The 24,842-nt window shown below is 44.6% G+C and overlaps 2 long non-coding RNA genes across 30 annotated transcripts; both read right to left on the reverse strand.

The window, feature by feature from the left end:
• Positions 1–547: 547 nt before the first annotated feature.
• On the reverse strand, positions 548–1,683 carry LOC127909194 (uncharacterized). Its single transcript, XR_008070137.1, has 3 exons — positions 1,625–1,683; positions 1,006–1,044; positions 548–973 (listed from the first exon to the last, which is right to left on the reverse strand). It is a non-coding gene; the product is annotated as an uncharacterized LOC127909194 (long non-coding RNA).
• An 11,271-nt stretch (positions 1,684–12,954) lies between these two features.
• Positions 12,955–15,493, reverse strand: LOC127909195 (uncharacterized). Of its 29 annotated transcripts, none has more exons than XR_008070162.1 (4): positions 15,327–15,493; positions 14,769–15,078; positions 14,583–14,737; positions 12,955–13,993 (listed from the first exon to the last, which is right to left on the reverse strand). It is a non-coding gene; the product is annotated as an uncharacterized LOC127909195 (long non-coding RNA). The 29 variants fall into 29 exon arrangements; XR_008070146.1 differs by having other exon boundaries at positions 14,769–15,171; XR_008070145.1 differs by having other exon boundaries at positions 14,769–15,233.
• Between the last annotated feature and the right edge of the window lie 9,349 nt (positions 15,494–24,842).

Below are 24,842 nucleotides of genomic sequence, written 5' to 3' on the forward strand. Positions count from 1 at the left end.
GGTGTAGGGGGAAGTGTATAAAAGCTAGGGGCTAGGGTGTAGGGTGTAAGGTGTAGGGGGAAGTGTATAAAAGCTAGGGGCTAGGGTGTAGGGTTACGAGGTCAGGGGAAGTGTATAAAAGCTAGGGTGTAGGGTATAGGGGGAAGTGTATAAAAGCTTGGGGCTAGGGTTTAGGGCGTAGGGGGAAGTGTATAAAAGCTAGGGGCTAGGGTGTAGGGGGAAGTGTATAAAAGCTAGGGGCTAGGGTGTAGGGTGTAGGGTGTAGGGGGAAGTGTATAAAAGCTGGGAGCTAGGGTGTAGGGGGAAGTGTATAAAAGCTAGGGGCTAGGGTGTAGGGTGTAAGGTGTAGGAGGAAGTGTATAAAAGCTCGGGGCTAAGGTGTAGGAGGAAGTGTATAAAAGCTAGGGCTAGGGTGTAGGGTGTAGGGTGTAGGGGGAAGTGTATAAAAGGGCTAATCTCCCCTCTCTTCTCTCTCCGTAATGTTTTTTTCTGCAGGAACCTACATGCTGTAGTTATATGAAGACAAGAAGAACCGAATATACTACCTCTCTCCCTCACTACCTCTCTCCCTCACTACCTCTGTCCCTCACTACCTCACTACCTCTCTCCCTCACTACCTCTCTCCCTCACTACCTCACTACCTCACTACCTCTCTCCCTCACTACCTCTCTCCCTCACTACCTCTCTCCCTCACTACCTCTCTCCCTCACTACCTCACTACCTCTCTCCCTCACTACCTCACTACCTCTCTCCCTCACTACCTCACTACCAACTCCCTCACTACCTCACTACCTCTCTCCCTCACTACCTCACTACCAACTCCCTCACTACCTCACTACCTCTCTCCCTCACTTACCTCTCTCCCTCACTACCTCACTACCTCTCTCCCTCACTACCTCACTACCAACTCCCTCACTACCTCACTACCAACTCCCTCACTACCTCTCTCCCTCACTACCTCACTACCAACTCCCTCACTACCTCTCTCCCTCACTACCTCACTACCTCTCTCCCTCACTACCTCACTACCAACTCCCTCACTACCTCACTACGTCTCTCCCTCACGACCTCACGACCAACTCCCTCACTACCTCACTACCTCACTACCAACTCCCTCACTACCTCACTACCTCTCTCCCTCACTACCTCACTACCAACTCCCTCACTACCTCACTACCTCTCTCCCTCACTACCTCACTACCAACTCCCTCACTACCGCACTACCTCTCTCCCTCACTACCTCACTACCTCTCTCCCTCACTACCTCACTACCAACTCCCTCACTACCTCACTACCTCTCTCCCTCTCTCTCTCACTACCTCTCTCCCTCACTACCTCACTACCTCACTACCTCTCTCTCCCTCACTACCTCACTACCTCTCTCCCTCACTACCTCACTACCTCACTACCTCACTACCTCTCTCCCTCACTACCTCTCTCCCTCACTACCTCACTACCAACTCCCTCACTACCTCACTACCTCTCTCCCTCACTACCAACTCCCTCACTACCTCACTACCTCACTACCTCTCTCTCCCTCACTACCTCACTACCAACTCCCTCACTACCTCACTACCTCACTACCTCACTACCTCTCTCCCTCACTACCTCTCTCCCTCACTACCTCACTACCAACTCCCTCACTACCTCTCTCCCTCACTACCTCACTACCAACTCCCTCACTACCTCACTACCTCTCTCCCTCACTACCAACTCCCTCACTACCTCACTACCTCTCTCCCTCACTACCTCTCTCCCTCACTACCTCACTACCTCTCTCCCTCACTACCTCACTACCAACTCCCTCACTACCTCACTACCAACTCCCTCACTACCTCACTACCTCTCTCACTACCTCTCTCCCTCACTACCTCACTACCAACTCCCTCACTACCTCACTACCTCTCTCCCTCACTACCTCACTACCTCTCTCCCTCACTACCTCACTACCTCTCTCCCTCACTACCTCACTACCTCTCTCCCTCACGACCTCACTACCAACTCCCTCACTACCTCACTACCTCTCTCCCTCACTACCTCACTACCAACTCCCTCACTACCTCACTACCTCTCTCCCTCACTACCTCACTACCAACTCCCTCACTACCTCACTACGTCTCTCCCTCACTACCTCACTACCAACTCCCTCACTACCTCACTACCTCTCTCCCTCACTACCTCACTACCAACTCCCTCACTACCTCACTACCTCTCTCCCTCTCTCTCTCACTACCTCTCTCCCTCACTACCTCACTACCTCACTACCTCTCTCCCTCACTACCTCACTACCTCTCTCCCTCACTACCTCTCTCCCTCACTACCTCACTACCAACTCCCTCACTACCTCACTACCTCTCTCCTTCACTACCTCACTACCTCTCTCCCTCACTACCTCTCTCCCTCACTACCTCACTACCAACTCCCTCACTACCTCACTACCTCTCTCTCTCACTACCTCACTACCAACTCCCTCACTACCTCACTACCTCTCTCCTTCACTACCTCACTACCTCTCTCCCTCACTACCTCTCTCCCTCACTACCTCACTACCAACTCCCTCACTACCTCACTACCTCTCTCCCTCACTAACTCACTACCTCTCTCTCTCTCACTACCTCACTACCTCTCTCCCTCACTACCTCTCTCCCTCACTACCTCACTACCTCTCTCCCTCACTACCTCACTACCTCTCTCCCTCACTACCTCACTACCTCTCTCCCTCACTACCTCTCTCCCTCACTACCTCTCTCCCTCACTACCTTGCTCCCTCACTACCTCTCTCCCTCACTACCTCACTACCTCTCTCCTTCACTACCTCACTACCTCTCTCCCTCACTACCTCATTACCTCTCTCCCTCACTACCTCATTACCTCTCTCCCTCACTACCTCTCTACCTCACTACCTCATTACCTCTCTCCCTCACTACCTCACTACTTCTCTCCCTCACTACCTCTCTCCCTCACTACCTCACTACCTCTCTCCCTCACTACCTCTCTCCCTCACTACCTCACTACCTCTCTACCTCACTACCTCTCTACCTCTCTCCCTCTACCTCTCTACCTCACTACCTCTCTCCCTCACTACCTCTCTACCTGACTTCATCACTACCTCTCTCCCTCTACCTCTCTACCTCACTACCTCTCTACCTCTCCCTCAATACCTCACTACCTCTCTACCTCTCTACCTCACTTCCTCACTACCTCTCTACCTCTCTCTCCCTTCTTCTCCTTCTCCCCCACCACACCTCCCTCACCATCCATCTCCCCTTATCCCCCACCACCCCTCCCTCTCCCTCCATCTCCCCATCTCCTCCTTCCCCTCCCTCACTCCCTCTCCTCTTTTGCCTGACCCTTTTTTCCTTCCCCCACCTCTTCTCCTTCCTCTTTCTCTCTCTCTCTTCAAGGCAGTTTCCTGTTTCTGCTGATGGCCACCCCTCAGTCAGGTCATGTGACCAACAGCGACAGCTGGGAGCAGCCAGGAGTGCACACACGCATGAACGCACACGCACAGTACAAACACACACAATGCACACACATGAACAGTCGCACACACTCTACACACACACACACACACACACACACACACACACACACACACACACACACACACACACACACACACACACACACACACACACACACACACACACACACACACACACACACACACACACACTATACACAGACCTTGAGGCCAGTGTTTTGGAGAGGGGCCTCTGTGCTGCGGCATGACTTCCTGACTCCTCCCCCTGTTCCACAGTTGCCGTGGGTTACTGCTGCAGCTCCGGTTGCCAAGGAGAAGGCTGCTGGCTGTTTGAACAACAATGGCCGTCTTGTGAACATTTCAACTGTAGGTACTGACAGCCAGTAAAACACACACACACACACTCATCAGAGACCACACACCCACTCAAGAACACACACAGCAAGATATAATCACGTGATCTCTCCCTATCCCAGTCTGCTGTCCCCACATGCTTCAAGATGTCGACCACTGTTCCTGTACTCAAGAAAGCGAAGGTAACTGAACTCAATGACTATCGCCCTGTAGCACTCACTTCTGTCATCATGACGTGCTTTGAGAGGCTTGTTAAGGATCATATCACCTCTACCTTACCTGTCACCCTAGACGGCCCAATAGGTCCACGACAGACGCAATCAGTATCACACTGCACACTGCCCTATCCCATCTGGACAAGAGGAATACCTATGTAAGAATGCTGTTCATCGACTACAGCTCAGTATTCAAATCAAATCAAATCCAATTGTATTTGTCACATACACATGGTTAGCAGATGTTAATGCGAGCGTAGCGAAATGCTTGTGCTTCTAGTTCCGACAATGCAGTAATAACCAACAAGTAATCTAACTAACAATTCCAAAACTACTGTCTTATACACAGTGTAAGGGGATACACTGTGTATTCAACACCATAGTGCCCTCAAAGCTCATCACTAAGCTCAGGGCCCTGGGTCTGAACCCCTCCCTGTGCAACTGGGTCCTGGACTTCCTGATGGGCCGCCCCCAGGTGGTGAAGGTAGAAAACAACACCACCGCCACGCTGATCCGAAACACGGGGGCTCCACAAGGATGCGTGCTCAGCCCCCTCCTGTACTCCCTGTTCACCCATGACTACGTGTCCAACTCAATCATCAAGTTTGCTGATGACACAACAGTGGTAGGCCTGGTTACCAACAACGACGAAACAGCCCACAGGGAGGAGGTGAGAGCCCTGGCGAAGTGGTGCCAGGAAAATACTGAGGACTGAGCAGGCACCCCTGAGAGGCCACCGTGTTAAGGATCAGTGTAGCAGATGTTTTGTTACCTTTACCACCTGGGGTGGCCCGTCAGGAAGTCCAGGATCCAGTTGCAGAGGGAGGTGTTTAGTCCCAGGGTCCTTAGCTTAGTGATGCACTTTGAGGGCACTATGGTGTTGAACGCTGAGCTGTAGTTAACTTCTTATGGCTGGGGGCAGTATTGAGTAGCTTGGATGAATAAGGTGCCCAGAGGTGCCCAGAGTAAACTGCCTGCTACTCAGTCCCAGTTGCTAATATATGCATATTATTATTAGTATTGGATAGAAAACACTCTGAAGTTTCTAAAACTGTTTGAATGATGTCTGTGAGTATAACAGAACTCATATGGTAGGCAAACACCTGAGAAAAATCCAACCAGGAAGTGGGAAATGTGAGGTTGGTTGATTTTCAAGTCATTCCCTATTGAAGATACAGTGGGATATTGGTCATGTTGCACTTCCTAAGGCTTCCACTATATGTCAACCATCTTTAGAATCTTGTTCGAGGCTTCTACTGTAAAGGAGGGGCTCATAAGGGCTCTTTGCGTCAGTGCTCTGGCAGAGTGCCACAAACTCGTGATGCTCGTTCACGTGAGAGGTAGCTCCCGTTTCATTGCATTTCTGAAGACAAAGGAATTCTCCGGTTGGAACATTATTGAAGATGTATGTTAAAAACATCTTAAAGATTGATTCTATACATCTTTTGACATGTTTCTATGGACTGTAACGGAACTTTTTGACATTTCGTCTGCTCCTAGTGAACGCGCTTCGTGACTTTGGATTTGTTTACAAAACGCACTAACAAAAGTAGCTATTTGGACATAAATTATGGCTTTTTATGGCTGCAGGGGCAGTATTGAGTAGCTTGGATGAAAATGTGCCCATTGTATATGGCCAGCTCCCCAGTCTCAGTTGCTAATATATGCATATTAATATTAGTATTGGATAGAAAACACTCTAAAGTTTCCGAAACTGTCAAAATATTGTCTGTGAGTATAACAGAACTGATATTGCAGGCGAAACCCTGAGGAAAATCAAAGCAGGAAGTGGCTTCTATTTTGAAAACTCCATGTTCCATAGCCTCCCTTTGCTCCATTTAAAGGGATATAAACCAGATTCCTTTTCCTATCGCTTCCTCAAGGTGTCAACAGTCTTCAGACATAGTTTCATGCTTTTATTTTGAAAAATGAGCCAGAATGACAACATCGTGTCAAGTGGTCAACATGAGTTTTGATCGCGCAAAAGTTTGGATAGGTATTGCTCTTCCCTCTCCTACTGTGAAAGACATTTACGGTTGACATATTATCGATTATATATTTTAAAAATAACCCAAGGATTGATTATAAAAAACGTTTGACATGTTTCTGTGGACATTATGGAAACTATTTGGAATTTGTCTGCGTTGTCGTGACCGCTCTTTCCTGTGGATTTTTGAACATAACACGACAAACAAACGGAGGTATTTTGGATCTAAAAATAATCTTAATGGAACAAAAGGAACATTTGTTGTCTAACTGGGAGTCTCGTGAGTGAAAACATCCGAAGATCATCAAAGGTAAACGATTAATTTGATTGCTTTTCTGATTTTCGTGACCGAGCTACCTGATGCTAAGTGTACTTAATGTTTTATCGTACGATCGATAAACTTACACAAACGCTTGGATTGCTTTCGCTGTAAAGCATAATTTCAATTTCATGACAGGTGGATTAACAAAAGCCTAAGCTGTGTTTTCCTATATTGCACTTGTGATTTCAAGAATATAAATATTTATAGTATGTAGCGCTATGCTATTCAGCGGTTGTTGATGACACTTATCCCGATATCGGGATTGCAGCCATAACAAGTTAAAGGTCTTACTCAAATCGGCTACGGAGAGTGTGACAGCTGATGCGCTCATGCATGCTTCAGTGTTGCTTGCCTCGAAGCGAGCGTAGAAGTTATTTAGCTCATCTGGTAGGCTCGTGTGCATCCCTTTGTAGTCCGTAATATTTTGCAAGTCCTGCCACATTCGACGAGTATCGGAGCCGGCATAGTACGATTCAATCTTAGTCCTGTATTGACGATTTGCCTGTTTGATGGTTCGTCGTAGGGCATAGCGGGATTTATTATAAACTTCCGGGTTAGAGTCCCGCTCCTCGAAAGCAGAAGCTCTACACTTTAGCTCAGTGCGGATGTTGCCTGTAATCCATGGCTTCTGGTTGGGGTATGTACGTACGGTCACGGTGGGGACGACGTCATCGATGCACTTATTGATGAAGTCAGTGACTGATGTGGTGTACTCCTCAATGCCATCAGAAGAATCCCGGAACATATTCCAGTCTGTACTCGCTAAACAGTCCTGTAGCTTAGGATCTGCGTCATTTGACCACTTCTTTATTGACTGAGTCACTGGTACTTTCCGCTTCAGTTTTTGCTTGTAAGCAGGAATCAGGAGTTATGGTCAGATTTGGCAAATGGAGGGCGAGGGAGAGCTTTGTACGCGTCTATGTGTGTAGAGTAAAAGGGATCTTGAGGTTTTTTTTTTACCTCTGGTTGCACATGTAACATACTGGCAGAAACGAGGTAAAACGGATTTAAGTTTTCCTGCATTAAAGGAGCGCCGCCTCTGGATGAGCGTTTTCATGTTTGCTTCTGGCCTTATGCAGCTCGTTGAGTGCCGTCTTAGTGCCAGCATCGGTTTGTGGTGGTAAATAGACATCTACGAAAAATATAGATGAAAACTCTCTTGGTAAATAGTGTGGTCTACAGCTTATCATGAGATACTCTACCTCAGGCGAGGAAAACCTTGAGGCTTCCTTAATATTAGATTTCGTGCTCCAACTGTTATTTACAAATAAACACAGACCTCCACCCCTTGTCTTACCGTTGGACAGAAAACCCAGACAGCTGTATGTTATCCATGTCATCATTCAGCCACGTCTCAGTGAAACAGAAGATATTACCGTTTTTAATGTCCCGTTGGTAGGATAGTCTCAATCGAAGCTCATCCATTTTATTATCCAATGATTGCACGTTGGCTAATAGGACTGATGGTAAAGGTGTCACGTGTGCTCCCTCTCCGGCCTCCAGGTCACCAGGCTGCTCGTTATGGGGCACACCAGTCACCATCGTTAAGTGCATCAGAGCATTATGACACTCACCTGGACTCCATCACCTCCTTGATTACCTGCCCTATATATGCCTATATATGTCACTCCCTTCCCCAGTCGTCATAGTTTCTGTTCCTGTGTCTTGTCTGTGCGTTGTTCGTGTTTTCTTGTTCTGTATTATGTTACGTTTATTTATTAAAATGCTCACTCCCTGAACTTGCTTCCCGACACTCAGCGCACATCAAACATTTTCAGTCAGACATTCACACTTGCCATACAAAGTTGAAATGTCTAGCCAACACTTTGAATAACACTGCTTTTGCACTTCAGTACTGTAATGATTTAACACTTTGGCTTTGGTTAAAGGCAAGTACAGACGCACACTAGTAGTAGTCATCGCTCCTGCTCCAAAATGTAATTGAATTTGATTAGAGTCTACACATTCTGGGTGATGCGAAACAACGTCATCATCTCATCTTTGGCTCTTATTGGCTATTGTTGACCGTTCTCAAAACTTGTAGTTGCACATCTCACACTACAAGAGCATTGCAGATTTTGTGCTGAAAAAATCAAACATGTCTGGGACTGCTTAAAGACGAGATCGGTAGCCCCATATTTGCGTCTCTGACCTGCTCACATTAAGTTAAACGAGTGTCGGTGACGGCAGCCTCGAGTAGGCAACGACGTGGGGATTTTGTCATACAGTCATTGAACGTCTGCGACAGCTAAATCAGGGCCAAAATCATGTAGTGTCCACCTGGCTTTAGAGGCTGCTGAACGCTGGTCACGTTAATAATGTTTACCTACTACTTTATCCTCTTCATACGGTGCCCTCAGAAAGTATTCAGACCCCTTGCCTTTTTCCACATTTTGTTACGTTACAGCCTTATTCTAAAAAAAAATGTTTTAATGATTCCCTCATCAATTTACACACAATACCCCATAATGACAAAACAAAAAATGGTTTTAAGAAATGTTTGTAAATTTAGTCAAAATAAAAAACTGAAAGATCACATTTCCATAAATATTCAGACCCCTTTACTCAGTACTTTATTGAAGCACCTTTGGCAGCGATTACAGCCTCAAGTCTTCTTGGGTATGATGCTACAAGCTTGGCACACCTGCATTTGGGGAGTTTCTCCCATTATTCTCTGCAGATCCTCTCAAGCTCTATCAGGTTGGATGGGGAGCGTTGCAACACAGATATTTTCAGGTCTCTCCAGAGATGTTTGATCGGGTTCAAGTCCGGGCTCTGGCTGGGCCACTCAAGGACATTCAGAGACTTGTCCCGAAGCCACTCCTGCGTTGTGTTGTCTGTGTACTCAGGGTCGTTGTCCTGTTGGAAGGTGAATCTTCGGCCCAGTCTGAGGTCCTGAGCGCTCTGGAGCAGGTTTTCATTAAGGATCTCTCAGTACTTTGCTCCGTTCATCTTTGCTTAGATCCTGACTAGTTTCCTAGCCCCTGCCGCTGAACACCGGTCATGCTTCACCGTAGGGATGGTGCCAGGTTTCCTCCATAAGTGACGTTTGGCATTCTGGCCAACGAGTTTAATCTTGGTTTCAAACAGACCAGAGAATCTTGTTTCTTATTGTCTGAGAGTCCTTTAAGTGCCTTTCGGTAAACTTCAAGTAGGCTGCCTTTTAATGAGAGGCTTACATCCGGCCAATCTATCATAAAGGCCTAATTGGTGGAGTGCTGCAGAGATGGTTATCCTTCTGGAAGGTTCTCCCATCTCCACAAAGGAACTCTAGAGCTCTGTCAGAGTGACCATCGGGTTCTTGATCACCTCCCTGAAGAAGGCCCTTCTACCTCGATTGCTCAGTTTAGCCGGGCGGCCAGCTCTAGGAAGAGTCTTGGTGGTTCCAAACTTCTTCCATTTAAGAATGATGAAGGCCACTGTGTTCTTAGGGACCTTCAATGCTGCATAAATGTTTTGGTACCCTTCCCCAGATGTGTGCCTCGACACAATCCTGTCTCGGAGCTCTACGGACAATTCCTTTTATCTCATGGCTTGGATTTTGCTCTGACATGCACTGTCAACTGTGGGACCTTATATAGACTAGAGGTCAACCGATTAATCGGAATGGCTGATTAATTAGGGCCGATTTCAAGTTTTCATAACAATCGGAAATCTTTTTTTTTTATATATACCTTCATTTAACTTGGCAAGTCAGTTAAGAACACATTCTTATTTTCAATGACGGCCTAGGAAGGGTGGGTTAACTGCCTCGTTCAGGGGCAGAACAACAGATTTTCACCTTGTCAGCTCGGGGGAACCAATCTTGCAACCTTACAGTTAACTAGTCCAACGCAATAACGACCTGCCTCTCTCTCGTTGCACTCCACAAGGAGACTGCCTGTTACGCGAATGCAGTAAGCCAAGGTAAGTTGCTAGCTAGCATTAAACTTATCTTAGAAAAAACAATCAATCATAATCACTAGTTAACTACACAAGGTTGATGATATTACTAGATATTATCTAGCATGTCCTGCGTTGCATATAATCTGACTGAGCATACAAGCATACAAGTCTCTAAGTATCTGACTGAGCGGTGGTAGGCAGAAGCAGGCGCGTAAACATTCATTCAAACAGCACTTTCGTGCGTTTTGCCAGCAGCTCTTCGTTGCGCGTCAAGCATTGAGCTGTTTATGACTTCAAGCCTATCAACTCCCGAGATGAGGCTGGTGTAACCTAAGTGAAATGGCTAGCTAGTTAGCGCGCACTAATAGCGTTTCAAACGATGTTGTTCCCCTTGCTCTGCATGGGTAACGCTGCTTCGAGGGTGTCTGTTGTCATTGTGTTGCTGGTTCGAGCCCAGGGAGGAGCGAGGAGAGGGACGGAAGCTATACTGTTACACTGGCAATACTAAAGTGCCTATAAGAACATCTAATAGTCAAAGGTTAATGAAATACAAATGGTATAGAGGGAAATAGTCCTATAATTCCTATAATAACTACAACCTAAAACTTCTTACCTGGAAATATTGAAGACTCGTGTTAAAAGGAACCACCAGCTTTCACATGTTCTCATGTTCTGAGCAAGGAACTTGTTTGATTGAATCCATTTTAGAATAAGGCTGTAATGTAACACAATGTGGAAAAAGTCAAAGGTGTCTGAGTAGTTTCTGAAGGCACTGTATATATATATATATACAGCCTGTATTGTAGTTATTCATCATCCTATTTAACTACTACCATATACATACTGTCCAGTGTAGCCTAGTGGTTAGAGCGTTGGACTAGGAACTGAAAGGTAGCAATAACACATCCCCGAGCCGACAAGGTACAAATCTGTTGTTCTGCCGCTGAACAAGGCAGTTAAACCCACTGTCATTTAAAATAAGAATATGTTCTTAAAACTTTCTTCGAGATAGGGGGCGCTCTTTTAATTTTTGGATAAAAAACTTTCCCGTTTTAAACAAGATATTTTGTCACGAAAAGATGCTCGACTATGCATGTAAGTGACTGCTTTGGAAAGAACAAACTCGGACGTTTCCAAAACTGCAAAGATATTATCTGTGAGTGCTCCAGAACTAATGCTACAGGCGAAACCAAGATGAAATTCCAATGTCTCCTTATATGGCTGTGAATGCACCAGGAATGAGCCTGCACTTTCTGCCGTTTCCCCAAGGTGTCTGCAGCATTGTGACGTATTTGTAGGCATATCATTGGAAGATTGACCATAAAAGACTACATTTATCAGGTGTCCGACCGGTGTCCTCCGTCGAAATGATTGCGTAATCTCTAGGTCCATACGCGTTCCATTTCTTCAGAGGAGAAACTAAACTGCCACGAATTATTTATCATCGATAGATATGTGAAAAACACCTTGAGGATTGATTCTAAATAACGTTAGCCATGTTTCTGTCGATATTATGGAGTTAATTTGGGAAAAAGTTTGCGTTGTAATGACTTAATTTTCGGGTTTTTTCTTACCCAAACGTGATGAAGAAAACGGAACGATTTGTCTACACAAATAATATTTTTGGAAAAACTGAACATTTGCTATCTAACTGAGAGTCTCCTCATTGAAAACATCTAAAGTTCTTCAAAGGTAAATGATTTTATTTGAATGCTTTTCTTGTTTTTGTGAAAATGTTGCCCGCTGAATGCCAGGCTTAATGCTATGCTAGGCTATCAATACTGTTACACAAATGCTTGTTTAGCTATGGTTCAAAAGCACATTTTGAAAATCTGAGATGACAGTGTTGTTAACAAAAGGCTAAGCTTGAGAGCAAATATATTTATTTCATTTCATTTGCGATTTTCATGAATAGTTAACGTTGCGTTATGGTAATGAGCTTAAGGCTGTATTCACGATCCCGGATCCGGGATGGCTAGAATCAAGAGGTTAACTGACTTGCCTAGATAAATAAAGGTAAAATACTGTCGATACACACCATTTACATGCATTCAGAAAGTATTGTTGGGAGAGGGGAAAAACAACTTCATCCATGTTAGAATTAAACTGTAACCCAATCAAGTCTTCTGAAAACCTAACCAAGAGTTTCAATTACAAAAGATGCTTTCCAAAAGATGCTCTTCCTAAGTGCTCTAGTCTCAATCCTGACTTAAATTTACTTGAAAATCAGAGACAAGGTTTGAATATTGCTGTTCATTCATTTTTTTCCCAACCAAATGTACTGACATTGAGGACAACAGTAAGAGTTGTCCATTGTTGAACAGAGTTGTCCAGAGTTGAACAAAGTTGGTACTGTAAAATATTATTCAAAATGATTCAATTCTGTAATGGCTGCCAAAGGTACGCAATCAAGACATCTTAGTTGATTTTGTGGAGTTGGTTGTGTAGATCTGTGCGGGGGGGTCGAATGTAATCACTATTTAGATTTACATTTTAAGGCAGCCAAATGTGAAGGATGTGCAAGGGGTGTTTCGATTTTCACTAGGCACTGTAAATAACCCTTCCAACCAACCAACCAACCAAGCACATTTTACACACACACACACACACACACACACACACACACACACACACACACACACACACACACACACACACACACACACACACACACACACACACACACACACACACACACACACACACACACACACACACACACACACACACACACTGTCCCTCAGATTATTACTTTGTTGAAAGGATAAGAACAGCCCTTCTTCTCCTTGCCAGTCAATCAGCCTCTTTCTCAATCCATCTCTACCCCGTCTCTATCTCTCTCCTCTTTCTCCACCCGTCCTCCTCCCTGTCTGCCCCCCCCTCGCTCCAGGAGCCTGAGTGTGCAGTGCATTCATCAATCTTCCCCCATTCCCCCTCTCCTCCTCCCATCTTCCGCCCTTATCTCTCCCTCTCTCGGTCTTATCTCACTATAGCTCACGCTGAGGAAATGCTTTCTCTCTCTCCCTTTCTCTCTTTTTCTCCCTTTCTCTCTCTCTCCCTTTCTCTCCTTTCTCCCTTTCTCTTTCTCTCCCTTTCTCTCTTTTTCTCTCTCTCTTTCTCTCACTCCCTTTCTCTCTCTAGCTCCCTTTCTCCCTTTCTCTCTCTCTCTCTCTCTCTCCCTCTCATGAAGTGTGTGATCCCAGCAGACACTACCTTCCAGCGGAGAGGAAGAGGGGGTGAGAGACATGAGGAAGAGGGGGTGAGAGACATGAGGAAGAGGGGGTGAGAGACATGAGGAAGAGGGGGTGAAGAGGCAGGGGAGAGAAAGGAATAAAGAGAGGGAGGAAGAGAAGGAGTGGGAGATAAAAGAAAAACTATTCATCATTACAACTCCTAGAACAGAACCTTTAACTGTTGTGTTAATGAGGAGCAGAACCTTTAACTGTATTGTTAATGAGGAGCAGAACCTTTAACTGTTGTGTTAATGAGGAGCAGAACCTTTAACTGTATTGTTAATGAGGAGCAGAACCTTTAACGGTTGTGTTAATGAGGAGCAGAACCTTTAACTGTCGTGTTAATGAGGAGCAGAACCTTTAACTGTTGTGTTAATGAGGAGCAGAACCTTTAACGGTTGTGTTAATGAGGAGCAGAACCTTTAACTGTTGTGTTAATGAGGAGCAGAACCTTTAACTGTTGTGTTAATGAGGAGCAGAACCTTTAACTGTTGTGTTAATGAGGAGCAGAACCTTTAACTGTTGTGTTAATTCATGAGCAGAACCTTTAACTGTATTGTTAATGAGGAGCAGAACCTTTAACTGTTGTGTTAATTAATGAGCAGAACCTTTAACTGTTTGTTAATGAGGAGCTGAACCTTTAACCGTTGTGTTAATGAGGAGCAGAACCTTTAGCTGTTGTGTTAATGAGGAGCAGAACCTTTAACTGTTGTGTTAATGAGGAGCAGAACCTTTAACTGTCGCGTTAATGAGGAGCAGAACCTTTAACTGTATTGTTAATGAGGAGCAGAACCTTTAACCGTTGTGTTAATTAATGAGCAGAACCTTTAACTGTTGTGTTAATGAGGAGCAGAACCTTTAACCGTTGTGTTAATGAGGAGCAGAACCTTTAGCTGTTGTGTTAATGAGGAGCAGAACCTTTAACTGTTGTGTTAATGAGGAGCAGAACCTTTAACTGTCGCGTTAATGAGGAGCAGAACCTTTAACTGTTGTGTTAATGAGCAGAACCTTTAACTGTCGTGTTAATGAGGAGCAGAACCTTTAACTGTTGTGTTAATTCATGAGCAGAACCTTTAACTGTCGTGTTAATGAGGAGCAGAACCTTTAACTGTTGTGTTAATGAGGAGCAGAACCTTTAACGGTTGTGTTAATGAGGAGCAGAACCTTTAACTGTCGTGTTAATGAGGAGCAGAACCTTTAACTGTATTGTTAATGAGGAGCAGAACCTTTAACTGTATTGTTAATGAGGAGCAGAACCTTTCACGGTTGTGTTAATGAGGAGCAGAACCTTTAACTGTATTGTTAATGAGGAGCAGAACCTTTAACTGTATTGTTAATGAGGAGCAGAACCTTTAACTGTTGTGTTAATGAGGAGCAGAACCTTTAACTGTTGTGTTAATGAGGAGCAGAACCTTTAACTGTTGTGTTAATGAGGAGCAGAACCTTTAACTGTTGTGTTAATGAGGAGCAGAACCTTTAACTGTTGTGTTAATGAGGAGCAGAACCTTTAACGGTTGTGTTAATGAGGAGCAGAACCTTTAACTGTTGTGTTAATGAGGAGCAGAACCTTTAACTGTTGTGTTAATGAGGAGCAGAACCTTTAACTGTTGTGTTAATGAGGAGCAGAACCTTTAACGGTTGTGTTAATGAGGAGCAGAACCTTTAACTGTTGTGTTAATGAGGAGCAGAACCTTTAACTGTTGTGTTAATGAGGAGTAGAACCTTTAACTGTTGTGTTAATGAGGAGCAGAACCTTTAACTGTTGTGTTAATGAGGAGCAGAACCTTTAACGGTTGTGTTAATGAGGAGCAGAACCTTTAACTGTCGTGTTAATGAGGAGCAGAACCTTTAACGGTTGTGTTAATGAGGAGCAGAACCTTTAACTGTCGTGTTAATGAGGAGCAGAACCTTTAACGGTTGTGTTAATGAGGAGCAGAACCTTTAACTGTCGTGTTAATGATGCGACAATGTTAGAGGAATGGCAAATGAACATCTTATAAACCACTTATAAATGTTTTATAATCTGTGACCTGTCTGATCATCTGCGTCATCTTTTGCTCTGTGAACACACACACACACACACACACACAAACACACAAATATAAACGCATCCACACACAAACACTGTAACACATCTTTTTTCAGACTTTCAGACTTTCAGTGTCTAATCAATACGCAAATGAGACTCTGTTAGTGTGTGTGTGTATTGAGAGAGAGAGAGAGAGAGAGAGAGAGAGAGAGAGAGAGAGAGAGAGAGAGAGAGAGAGAGAGAGAGAGGTTATGTGTGCAGGTGTGTGTATGAGAGAGGGCAAGAGAATGGCAGATGGAGTGTGTGCGTGCGTGCGTGCGTGCGTGCGTGCGTGCGTGCGTGCGTGTGTGCGTGTGTGTGTGTGTGTGTGTGTGTGTGTGTGTGTGGGTATGGGTGAGAGTTTCTCCTCTCTCTCCTCTTTAAAAATTGAGCTGATTCTTTCCAGCTTGTTAGTGAGCTAGACACACACGTTCTCTCCCTCTATCGTTTTTCTCTCTGCCTGCACTCTCCTCTCTCCATCATGTTCTCTCCCCACCGCCGCCGCCCCTCTAGTCAGAGGTTATGGTCCTACAGCAGCTAATGTCAAACCAGCTGTTGTGAGACAGACAGACAGACAGACAGACAGACAGACAGACAGACAGACAGACAGACAGACAGACAGACAGACAGACAGACAGACAGACAGACAGAGATGTATAGAGAGAGAGAGAGAGAGAGAGAGAGAGAGAGAGAGAGAGAGAGAGAGAGAGAGAGAGAGAGAGAGAGAGAGAGAGAGAGAGAGAGAGAGAGAGAGAGAGAAAGAGAAATTCTCACAAAATTTCTAAAGAATTAAGACATTTCAAATGTCATATTATGTCTATATACAGTGTTGTAATGATGTGCAAATAATTACAAAAGGGAAAATAAATAAGCATAAATATGGGTTGTATTTACAAAAGTGTTTGCTCTTCACTGGTTGCCTTTTTCTTGTGGCAACAGGTCATAAATCTTGCTGCGTTGATGTCACACTGATATTTCACCCAGTAGCTATGGGAGTTTATCAAAATTGGTTTTGTTTTCAAATTCTTTGTGGATCTGTGTAATCTGAGGGAAATATGTGTCTCTAATATGGTCATACATTGGGCAGGAGGTTAGGAAGTGCAGCTCAGTTTCTACCTCATTTTGTGGGCAGTGAGCACATAGCCTGTCTTCTCTTGAGAGCCATGTCTGCCTACGGCGGCCTATACTGAGTCTGTACACAGTCAAAGCTTTCCTTCAGTTTGGGTCAGTCACAGTGGTCAGGTATTCTGCCACTGTGTACTCTCTGTTTAGGGCCAAATAGCATTCTAGTTTGCTCTGTTTTTTTGTAAATTATTTTCAATGATTCAAGTAATTATCTTTTTGTTTTCTCATGTTTCGGGTTGGGTCTCATTGTGTTGCTGGGCCAATGTGAATGCATTGTGTTGGAATATACACACACACACAGACACTAACTGGAATAGAACTAGAACCAGAACTAGCTGGAATAGAACCAGAAATAACTGGAATAGAACCAGAACTAGAACCTGGACAAGTTGTAATAGAACCAGAACTAGCTGGACTAGAACCAGAGAACCAGAAAGAACTGGACCTGAACCATAAATAACTGGACTAGAACCAGAACTAGAAATAACTGGATTTGAACCAGAACTAGAAATAACTGGACTTGAACCAGAAATAACTGGACTAGAACCAGAACCAGAACCAGAAATAACTGGACTAGAACCAGAAGTAGAAATAACTGGACTTGAACCAGAACTAGAAATAACTGGACTAGAACCAGAACTAGAAATAACTGGACTTGAACCAGAACTAGAAATAACTGGACTAGAACCAGAACTAGAAATAACTGGACTAGAACCAGAACTAGAACCAAAACTAGCTGAAATAGAACTATAACCACAAATCTAAGTGTCAGGGTCATGACCTTCAGTTAGAAAGGGTGTGTGACACACCGATACACACACACACACAGAGAGAAAGAGACACAAACTCCAGCCAAACTAATACATACATGAAGCAGTCCAGGACAAACACTCAGCGTTTCTGTATAGATGTGTGTGTTGACTGCTGACCTGGCCTATGAGGACAGCGAGAACATCCGTGGCGATACAAGGCTGTTTCTATGACTACCACCACCGAGCACACAGGTACACAATAGGTCTACGCTATTATATATCCTCAAATGGCACACACCTACACACACCTACACACACACACCTACACACACACACACACACACACACACACACACACACACACACACACACACACACACACACACACACACACAAGACACCACACACACACACACACACACCACACACACACACACACACACACACGCCTACACACACACACACACACACACACACACACACACACACACACACACACACACACACACACACACACACACACACACACACACACACACACACACCTACACACACACACACACACCCACACACACGCCTACACACACACACACACACACACACACACACACACACACACACCTATACACGCCTACACACACCTACGCAAATACAGACGTACATACCCACACCCATACAGACATACATACCCATACAGACATACATACCCATACAGACATACATACCCATACAGACATACATACCCACACCCATACAGACATACATACCCACACACACACAGACATACATACCCACACCCATACAGACATACATACCCATACAGACATACATACCCATACAGACATACATACCCACACCCATACAGACATACATACCCATACAGACATACATACCCATACAGACATACATACCCATACAGACGTACATACCCACACACACATACATACCCATACAGACATACATACCCACACACACACAGACATACATACCAACATCCATACAGACATACATACCCATACAGACATACATACCCACACAGACAGACATACATACCCACACCCATACAGACATCCATACCCACACCCATACAGACATACATACCCACACCCATACAGACGTACATACCCATACAGACATACAGACAATCATACCCACACCCATACAGACGACTCTCCCTTTAAGACATATCATTCTGCATCACGTGCACAAGTTGTGCATGTCAATAAGGGCCCTAAATACACTGTCAGGACACACGTACACTGGCCCTGGGCTATCTCTCTCTTTCTCTCATTGACAATGACGGCCAAACCCAAACCCGGATGACGCTGGGCTAATTGTGCGCCGCCCTATGGGACTCCCAATCACGGCGGGTTGTAATACAGCCAGGAATCAAACCAGGGTCTGTAGTGACGCCTCTAGCACTGAGATGCAGTGCCTTAGACCGCTGCGCCACTCGGGAGCCATACCTTTCCTGACTTCTAAGAACAGAAGTGAAAATGTTGTCTGTTCTGGGAAAGTTTATTTTTATGTTGCAGGGAGGTCATCAGAATGTTTTGCTTCGGTTCCAGGGAGGTCCTGAGAACGTTTTACTTAGATTCCAGGGATGTCCTGAGAACGTTTTACTTAGATTCCAGGGAGGTCCTGAGAACATTTTACTTAGATTCCAGGGAGGTCCTGAGAACGTTTTACTTAGATTCCAGGGAGGTCCTGAGAACATTTTACTCTGGTGCCAGGGAGGTCCTGAGAGCGTTTTACTCTGGTTTCATTGAGGTCCTCAGAACGTTTTACTCTGGTTCCAGGGAGGTCCTAAGAGCGTTTTACTTAGATTCCAGGGAGGTCCTGAGAACGTTTTACTCTGGTTCCAGGGAGGTCCTGAGAGCGTTTTACTCTGGTTCCAGGGAGGTCCTGAGAACGTTTTACTCTGGTTCCAGGGAGGTCCTGAGCACGTTTTACTCTGGTTCCAGGGAGGTCCTCAGAACGTTTTACTCTGGTTCCAGGGAGGTCCTGAGAACGTTTTACTCCGGTTCCAGGGAGGTCCTGAGAACGTTTTACTCTGGTTCCAGGGAGGTCCTGAGAACGTTTTACTCTGGTTCCAGGGGGGTCCTGAGAACGTTTTACTCTGGTTCCAGGGAGGTCCTGAGAACGTTTTACTCTGGTTCCAGGGAGGTCCTGAGAACGTTTTACTCTGGTTCCAGGAAGGTCCTGAGAACGTTTTACTCTGGTTCCAGGGGGGTCCTGAGAACGTTTTACTCTGGTTCCAGGGAGGTCCTGAGAACGTTTTACTCTGGTTCCAGGGAGGTCCTGAGAGCGTTTTACTCTGGTTCCAGGGAGGTCCTGAGAACGTTTTACTCTGGTTCCAGGGGGGTCCTGAGAGCGTTTTACTCTGGTTCCAGGGAGGTCCTCAGAACGTTTTACTCTGGTTTCAGGGAGGTCCTGAGAACGTTTTACTCTGGTTCCTTGAAAGGTTTCCTGGAAGGTTTTATTGAGGTTATTTTGAGGTTTTTGAATGACTTCCTTCAAACTTTCACTGAACCTTTCAATAAGACTGCTAGCTTCATTTGGAACTCCAAGTACAACGAGGCATTAATCATGCAGTGGGATTTGAACTTACAATAATCTGTTATTTATCCATGGTAGTAGTCCACTGCGCCACCAAGATGGAACTTAAAATCTTTGTTTTTTTACACATACAAAACAGTTCATTTTAGTCTATTCAAACTGACCCAATTTCAAAGGAAACAAGCGCTCAATAAAACCAGATGAGGCCAATTAGTGGACGAGGCCAACACACCTGAACACACTTTACAAGATAGAGTTTTATTGATGGTGAGAACAGAATGTATATGTTTTTAAATAACATTCTTAGAACGTTCTCTGAACGTTACTTAAAGTACATTTTTTAATGGAAATTTCTCAGAACCATTTGAAAACATGGTTTTAAATAGAACCATGAGTAAATCTAGGAAACGTTATGCTGAAGTACTGAAATTCCCACAGAAGAAGTTGCTTTCTTAACATTCTCTGAACTATTTGTGAATGTTCCCATTGTCAAACCATTTGGAGAGATTGTTCCTAGAACATTACCAAAATGTAAATTAAATGTAAAGTAATGAAATGACAAGAAAATAATGTTTTTTTTTTGGCCAAATGTGCTGAGAATGTTCCAAAACCAAGCAACGATCCTGCACCATTCCCAGAAAGTTGTGGGAAGGTTGTATACAAGATAAACACAGGACAAGCACACTCTCACCGAGCTGGGAGAAACATATTGTTCTCAGAATGGTACGTGCTAGCTGGGCTTTTTCTATCTCCAACTAAATTATAGTAAACATCTGTCGGTGCGCGCCCAGTGCTCGCGCCACAGCAGCACCGGAGCACCGAATGTTCCATTGAGCTCAAGACCGACCACGTCCATTCACGGTGAATGCAGATGAGAGACAGTCTGTCTCAGTAACGGATCTGTGTGAATGTGTGTTTGTGTGGTAGACATCTTGGGTTACACAACCAGCAGAAACAATAACCTTAACTGTGTGTGTGTGTGTGTGTGTGTGTGTGTGTGTGTGTGTGTGTGTGTGTGTGTGTGTGTGTGTGTGTGTGTGTGTGTGTGTGTGTGTGTGTGTGTGTGTGTGTGTGTGTGTGTGTGTGTGTGCGCGTGCGTGCGTGATCGCCATCAGTAATTAGAGGGAAGTCCACCACATCAGTGACAGACTGACCCAGCGCGAGTAATAACGGCACCGCCGAGGTTAATACAAATTCCTTCAATAAAAAAAAATGCAGCGGTGCCGCGCGATTCTGGCAGCGGCGCTAGAACAGCCCAGTATGCAAATATGGGTTGTGTATACAGACAGACGATGCATGCGCACTCACCGGGAGAGGCTTGGTGCTGCAGCGGGTCTTCTCTCCTCTCGTCGCGCGGGTCACGAATTTATCGGTAATATCACGGCTGCCACCGCTGGCGCGCAGCATTTTCCGTTCATTCCTCCAGTTAACGTCGTTGTCTGTCTGTCTCCTCTCCGTGCCTCGCACTTCTATCTGTCTGTGTGTGTGCAGGGCTCCGACACAGAAAACCGTTTCTCTAAAAACAAGCTGGTGTACATCAACAGCAGAGACCAGAAAACGGAGAAAAATACAAAAAAAGGGAGAAGATTTGGAGAGAAGGGGAAACGGGCAGGGGGGGCGGATACCCCTTCTGCATACACGCACACACAGGAACACTCCTCAAACCTTGCTAGAACAATCCCGTGGCAGACAGGCGCGGGACAGATGTTCCTGGAAGAAAACAGAGGAAAGAACCAAATATTTCGTCCGTTTCTCTCTCTCCCCGCGATATGATATCCCCCTTTCTATCTCTGTCTCTCTGTCTCTCACACTGCAATCTCGCCTCTTGTTTCTCGCCAGACGTGCCTGGCTGTCAGTCCCATCCGGGGACCCGTATTTGGCCTCGGTACTACCGATAAGTACTCTGGGAAGTGTATTTCTTTTTTTTAATTATTTTTTTCTTATATCAGAACCTGTTGTCTGGGTTACGCAATGCCGATGGGGGTGGGGGTAGATAGAGTCGTCAGAGAAAGAACTGAGATGGAGAAAGAGACAGCGAGGGAGAGAGAGATATCTAGTTCACTTGCTTTGGCTATGTTAACATATGTTTCCCATGCCAATAAAGCCCTTAAAACCTCTTAAGGATCCACCTTTTTTCCCCTTCAATTTTCTCCTAAAATGACATACCCAAATCTAACTGCCTGTAGCTCAGGACCTGAAGCAAACATATGCATATTCTTGATACCATTTGAAAGGAAACACTTTGCAGTTTGTGGAAATGTGAAAGGAATGTAGGAGAATATAACACATTAGATCTGGTAAAAGATAATACAAAGAAAAAAACATGTATTTCTTTTGTACCATCATCTTTAAAATGCAAGAGAAAGGCCATGATGTATTATTCCAGTCCTGGCGCAATTGAGATTTTGGACACTAGATGGCAGCAGTGTATGTGCAAAGTTTTAGACTGATCCAATGAACCATTGTATTTATGTTAAAAATGTTGTATGAAGACTGCCCAAATGTGCCTAATTGATTTATTAATACATTTTCAAGTTCATAACTGTGCACTCTCCTCAAACAATAGCATGGTATTATTTCACTGTAATAGCTACTGTAAATTGGACAGTGCAGTTAGATTAACAAGAATTTAAGCTTTCTGACAATATCAGATATGTCTATGTCCTGGGAAATGTGAATCTGAAACAAGAGAAGGTCAGCAACATCTGAAACAACAGAAGATCAGAAACATCTGAAACAAGAGAAGGTCAGAAACATCTGAAACAAGAGAAGGTCAGAAACATCTGAAACAAGAGAAGATCAGAAACATCTGAAACAAGAGAAGATCAGAAACATCTGAAACAAGAGAAGATCAGAAACATCTGAAACAAGAGAAGATCAGAAACATCTGAAACAAGAGAAGGTCAGAAACATCTGAAACAAGAGAAGGTCAGAAACATCTGAAACAAGAGAAGGTCACGATCATCAAAAAAACCTGTAAAAAAAATAAAACGAAAGCAGCCTATGCGGGAGGAGTCATGTACAGTGGGGCAAAAAAGTATTTAGTCAGCCACCAATTGTGCAAGTTCTCCCACTTAAAAAGATGAGAGAGGCCTGTAATGTTCATCATAGGTACACTTCAACTATGACAGACAAAATTAGAAGAAATAAAATCCAGAAAATCACATTGTAGGATTTTTCATTGATTTTCTTTGCAAATTAAGGTGGGAAATAAGTATTTGGTCAATAAGAAAAGTTTATCTCAATACTTTGTTTTATACCCTTTGTTGGCAATGACAGAGGTCAAACGTTTTCTGTAAGTCTTTTTTTGTTTTCTATAGTTCGTTTTTGTGGGGATTTCACATCTTGTCACTGGGGGGCAGTAATACATAAGGAGATGACCATAGACCATAGACTTGGATAGACAACATCTTGGATAGACAGCAAATCTTAGATTTGATTTGTATCTGTGTCATGACGGTGTCTGTGAGAACATGGGCAGCACCGTTGAGGACATCTCCATCTTGAAATAGTACATTTTGTCACGACTCCAAACGGGTCATCAGGTCATGCTAACCGGATCAGCCAAATCTCACCCAGTTGACTAAATCAAAATGGCTAACGTCCTCAATGGCGCGGCCACAGGCTTTTGGTCACCAGAGGACTCTATACAACTCCTTGGCCAGGAAATATGTGTTGGTAAAGTTTAAATTATAAATCCATCCTAATTTGACTTGGATTTAAAGGATAAGCGCCTAGACTGGTGCAAGAAATATGGTGGAAGGAAACTCTCTTGTCCATGTTCACACCAATCTAGTGCTTTTGTAACTTTACTAGTAGATGGAAGAAGAATCAAGTACCTTTATGTGACAGAAACAACAAAGGAAGTCATGTGACATGGTTTGTTTATGTACTGTGAAACATGTATCATCACTGTGACTAACCCCTTCAAATTGGGTTCATAAAAACAGCTGCAACGACACCAAAAACATAAGCAATGCAACACTGTGTGTGTATGATTCTGTTCATCCAATCAAGATTCTCTGGATTATCTTCAAGAAGACTCTGCATTCCAAAGAGGTTGTCGTTCGGTTTTTCAAGCCTGATGAAAGGCTGATTATCCTCGCCGCGAATGCTTGGGATGCAGGGGCAGAAACCAGATCCAGTGCCAGAGGTCACAGCTTTGGATGAACAGCCATCCTTGCCTGCCAGAACTGGAGAGGTAACTCTGTAAACATGCTCACCTTGACCTCTTCCAGGTATTCCCACAGCTCACACAGGACACAATGCCCTGACAGGTTGACCTTCCGGCTGGACTATCCTCGTTGAGAGGAAACTATATTTCTGAAGAACTGTGGTCGAGATGCTTGCTGGATTCAACGTGCTGTCATCTTGCTTGGGGTCCTGCTGCTCCATGGCTGTACTCTCTGATTTGCTGAAGTACAATAGACTCTGCTTCCCTCATCAGCTCCATCATCTACGTTGAGCAAGCTGCTGTAGAGTGAGGATTGAAGTTTGCATGCAAAGCGCTCACGCAGTGACTTCAGGAGGACCTGGGCCAACTGTTTTGCAACAGTAGTTGACTGCAAGTTTGACTCGAGGTTGAGACGACACGGTACCACGTCAGACAGTGACCGGCTGTCAGTTTGAAGTCGGTGTGGATTGCGAACGGCTCCAGCAACTTCACAAGCTGCTCTAGCTTGGCCCAGTCACGCTCCGTGCTCGCACCTCAGATTTCTTCCCTGTTAGTTAGTGATAGCTAGTGATAGCTAGTGATAGCTAGTAATAGCTAGTGATAGCTAGTAATAGCTAGTGATAGCTAGTGATAGCCAGTAATAGCTAGTGATAGCTAGTGACAGCTAGTGATAGCTAGTGATAG

Source organism: Oncorhynchus keta, chromosome 19 (genome assembly GCF_023373465.1).
Source record: "Oncorhynchus keta strain PuntledgeMale-10-30-2019 chromosome 19, Oket_V2, whole genome shotgun sequence".
Taxonomy (NCBI): Eukaryota; Metazoa; Chordata; class Actinopteri; order Salmoniformes; family Salmonidae; genus Oncorhynchus; species Oncorhynchus keta.